Genomic DNA, 5,463 nt, shown 5'->3' with positions numbered 1-5,463 from the left:
TGTGAGGACAAAATTCTGGATAGATTAATTCAACAGATCCTGTTGATTCTAAATGTTGGGAACAAATGTTTTAATCCTGACCTTAGAAATATTATACAGATATAACTGTCATGAACTTTTCTTAGTGGTATTCTGTGAATATTTTTGAAAACTTTATTTAGCTAGGAGATTATTGATTGAACTACAGCACAAAAAAGCCTAATTTCTCCTACAGTTCCAATTAGTGACCCATCTATGCATATCAGTTTGGGATTTTATTGAAATATATTTAGATATGTTTGGATATCTTATCAGCCTACTCATTATAAATGTAGGACAAGTAACACCAAGTATTAGGTTGAACATACAGCTTTAATGATGTGACTGAAGACTCCTGGAATTGATTTCTCTTTAGAATAGAAAATGACTCAATAGCAATTGACACATCATAATTGCCATATACACTATTGAAATCTAAATCTTGTTAGGTATATCTCCATGCTGAAATAACACTGTCAACCAACCTGACACAAATTCTTATATGTAGGAAAATGTTCTTATAAACTTCAAGCTTTTATTGAATGGAAAAATTCAGACATTACTCTCACCACTAGGATTAAATGCCTAACAAGATAAGACCTTTTGGTTTAATGCTTTTCTTTCACTTTCTCATACACATTGTCAAGTAGTGAAGGATTCTGATTTAACAATAAGACAATCGTGACTTGTATTAACACAACATCTAGGATCTAATGTTAATTTGGATGCTTACTAATTAGCTCCAAATTTTGTGGATATTTATATTTCTCCTGGGTAAACTAATGAACTCCATGAAAATGTCCCTAAGGAGCCTTTCAATTCTAATATCACTGTCTCAAAATGCTTTAAATTCTACATTCTTTAATGTGGGCATAGGGTTATATTGTGGAACTTTTCTCCTCAGAGAGTGAGTATTACCCTATTGCTTAACATGGACAAAGTACCTTCATACATAGACTGGGCGTGTACAAACAAGAAGTGGTAGTTGAACAATGTTCTTAGCAGTTTGTACAGAGGAAATGGAAATAGATCAGCTATGAACTCAAAAGGAATGTGCAAAGAAGACAAAGGCACAAAGTAGAATGTGCCAAGAAAAGCTAAAGTATAATTTCAAATAATGTGCTCAGGTGTGAGGGTGTGTTCAAAGTACAGGTTCAGACAATGTAGTTGGATATCTTGGGCGGAAAACTGCTTTAAACTGTTCTGGGATAATTGTACAAGTAGAAGCCCCTAATTCTGACTCTAATCATCCACAACATCATCAATTTACCAAGTGCAAAGTGAGAAAAAGAGGGCTGATCACAGTTAGTGTTGAAACAATGTCAATAACATAACTTTTCTTGCAAGTGTTCATTTATTTTGGAGCATTTAAGTAGGGAAAAGCCAAGTAAATATTTTGCATGTACCTAAATTAAGTGGGACATATTATATTGGTATCTCTTTAACTTGGAAGTTATAGATTATGTCTTTTTGTACTCTAACTTGGGATAATGATCTGCTGTCAGTTATTTTATTCTCTTACCATTTTTTTGCCCTTCAACTTACATAATTATTATTTCAAGAGACATAATTGAGCTTGCATTTCTAAATTCATCAAATTTATCTGAACTACTTCATACTTGTGACAGCCTCCTATATCTTTCTCAAGGGAAACATTTTGTCACTACCATTTATATCCTACATGATATTGGATATCTTCCTGGCCAATTCGTGCAAGATATCCATCAGACTCATCCTATATCTCAACATTTGTACCACCATAAAATACTATCTTACCTAGAAATCATGATATTAGTATATCTGTTGAGGCAGCATCTGTCATTTTTGAATGGCCTTAAGTGATACTTACATGCAGTCATGTTTTAAAACAATATGCTACTCAGTAGATGAATAAATTGACAAAATATGGTTATATATGTACGGTGTACTTCTATGCTTTCTATTCATAAGGAAATGGAAAGACATGGAAAAATCCTACTAAAAAAATAAGCAAGAAACAAAGAAACAGATTTCATGGTTTCCCTCATTTGTAATAACTAGGAAATATCTGATAGTCTTAGCAGATGAGCAGAATGAATCAATAGCTATGTATAAATGATCATATAAAATGATGCTGAGAGATTTTTCTTTGTGGTTGTTGTTTTTAATGTACTATGTGATTTCTTTTTTCTTTTGTGTTTTCCCCTATGGTTTGTCCATTGTTGTATTTGGATTCAATATCCTGTGTATTGTATATATATTTATCTTCATTTGGCAAGGGAAGCAGAACAATAAAATGGTGAGACGAAGGACAGAAGGCAAACCAATGCAATAGCAATAGTCACAGGACAATATGTTGGAAATTTACATTACAATTTGTGAGTGGTATTGGGATGAAGGAAAAGTGTAAGAAAAATGAGGGAGGGGGTAAAAATTTCGACATGTTATGTATTCAATAGCTTACAATTACTGCAACCCCGTCTATATATCACCTTGACAATAAAATTAAGTTAAAAAATGAGCTACTTAAAATATAATTTCACTGTATTGGTATAGTAAATATTATTCTATGTTTATTACCTTTAAAAATGAACATTTTGGTTGCTAATTTGAATTACCTCTTTCTTTATCAGACATCAATTGGAATGTTATCAAACTATACAATATTTTCAGAATATACTTGGCGTTATTTGGAATAAAACATTATTTTTAGTTTTGTCTCATTCTAAAACAGAAAACCGTTCAATTCTATGGAAACTCCTAACTTTGAAAACTTACTAATTGTTAAGAGGAGAGAATATATCTGTTCCTCAACATTCCTATGACTACTAAGTACTCATTTTCAAATTCTGAACATGCCATACCAGAGACATTCAAAAGAATACCTGTTTGTACTTTATTTAATTCTGCAATAAATGCAGTTTTCAATGAGGCATTACATATTTAAAAGTCAACAGAAAAAAAAGACACATTCTTGTAGAGGATAAAACTATGAAGTAACTATAATAATTAATTTCTTTTTTTTTTGGTAAGTCGTGGGGCTTGAAATCTGGGCTTGGGTACTGTCCCTGCACTCTGCAGCTCAAGGTGAACTCTCTACCACTTGAGCCACAGTGCCACTTCCAATAAAAATTCCGTAAGGGTAAACTTTTGTTCATCAGATTAACTATTATTTCTATGACAATCAATCCCAAGTTTTTATGCCATAAAGTCATCCTAGCCCAACAGTTTCCAACTTGTAAGGTGCACATTAAAATTCCCTAAATTCACATCATGACTAGTTTATCAATATTGTGAAAAATACTACACTTTTGCTAATGTGATGCCCTTCCTATTGTGGAAAGAATAATACACTTAACTTTGCTACATCATTTTCCCAACAGTGGTATTCTTGAGATCAGAACACTTGCAAATAGAATTTATTTTTATTTTTATTTTATATTTATTTTACTATACTTATATATATTATCTATCATAGATATTCAGGAGATCTGTATATCTTGAAGATTATGGTTGAAAGCCCACCCAGGCAGGAAAGTTCCTTGGATTCTTATCTCCAATAAACTCATAAGGAAAAGCCAGACCAAAGTGGCACTGAGGTTCAAGTGGTAGAGCAGTAGCCTTGAGCAAAAACAGGCTCAGGGACAGTGCCCAAGCCAGGGGTTAAGCCCTAGGACAAACCAAACAACAAAAACAAAATTTAAAAACCCCTCAAACATAGCATTTTTCTCATTGTATACAGAGGTACATAATTAAGAAATTACTTCCTGTGCTATGTAAAGGTAGAAAAAAATGTCACACAATTACTCTCTTCATACCATGCTACACCAAAGTCTCAAAAGATTGCTCTTTTCCCATATTTATGAATTAATATCATCAATTTGTTGACAATTTGTCTAGATTATTCACATTATCATTTTACACATGAACTGTTGGAATTATCTATTAACTAAGTTCTTATTATACCTCACTTGAAAGACTACTCTAGTCAATTAGAATGCCAGAATCATTTGTGAATTTGTAAATTAAATCTTTTATTTGAAAAGCATTTTGCAGTATCCTATAGAATATTAAATTACAAACAAAAATTATCTATTTTAAATCTAATTCTAATTTAGGCAAGTCTACAAAGTCCTATATTAAATGAACTTTCCTATTTCTCCAGGCTTAAACTTTTGTAATTCTTCATCATTTCTTTGGAATCTAACAGAATGATGCTTACTTTTTCAAATTTTTGGTTGGTAATCATGAGCTCTTTTGCATCTAGAAATGTTATGTAATTAAGACAACATTTAAAACACAACTGAGGATTATATATGAGTTGCATTTCTATAGGAAACTTGAATTCTCAAAACATAATGACAAAATTAGCCCAAATTTCCAACTGTGTCTTTCTTTCTTGTTTATTTTTTATTCCTTTCTTGGTTGGTTTTATTGAGACAAAATTATATTCTGCTACTTAGCCAAAGTTTAATATCAGCTCAAGTAACTTGGGAGTGGAGTCCATGGAGTCCATTAAATACAAGATCATGACATCTTCATGATTTTTTTCTTCTGTTTTTTTCTTTTTTAAAATTTATTATTTTTTCTTGTGGAAATACTGTACAGAGGGGTTAAAATTACCTGTGCAAGACAATGAGTACATTTCTTGTCAAGCATTGTAGCCTCCTACTTTGTTTCTCCTATCCATCCCTTCCCATCCTCCCCCAACGCCTCCACCCAATCCTCCTCCCCCAACCAAAGTTGCAAAGTTCGATTTCGACATAATGACTTGTACATCTTATTGTTGCAATGAGTCCACCTGTATCCCTATTTAAACGATTTGTTTTTGCCCTTCCCCTCCAGAAATTATACCAACATCAATACAGTTAAAGCAGGGGTTATACCATGGGGGAGGGACATACAAAGCAACAAAGAAATAATCTTATAAATGTATTAGAACCAAGCCCATGAAAGAAAAAAAAAACATTTGAATACATATCTTAGGGTTCATTTCCCTAATATCAACTTATCTGACCTATTCTGCTTGACTCCGACATATTCTAGTTACTGCAAATAAAGACCATGGGAGCTAGGTTTCTTTGGGTCTGGCTTATTTCACTTACTATATTTTTTCCAAGTCTTTCCATTTCCGAACAAATGGGGCAATGTCATTCTTTCTGATGGAGGAATAGAATTCCATTATGTATATATACCACATTTTCTTGATCTATTCATCTACTGAGGGGCATCTGGGTTGGTTCCATATCTTAGCTATGGTAAATAATGATGCAATAAACAAAGGCGTGCTGGGAGCTTTAGTGTGGTCTTGTTTGTATTTCTTACAGGGACACAATAATTTCAGGACATTGATTTAATTAATAGTTTATTAAGGATGAAAACAATAATATTAATTATATGGAAGCATAATAAATACCCAAGAATTGTTAGGAATGTGGTCTATATTACTGAATAATGGATAGACAT

Source organism: Dipodomys merriami, unplaced genomic scaffold, assembly GCF_024711535.1.
Source record: "Dipodomys merriami isolate MVZ:Mamm:240054 unplaced genomic scaffold, mDipMer1.0.p SCAF_426, whole genome shotgun sequence".
NCBI lineage: Eukaryota > Metazoa > Chordata > Mammalia > Rodentia > Heteromyidae > Dipodomys > Dipodomys merriami.
Note: the sequence above shows the minus strand (reverse complement) of the source record.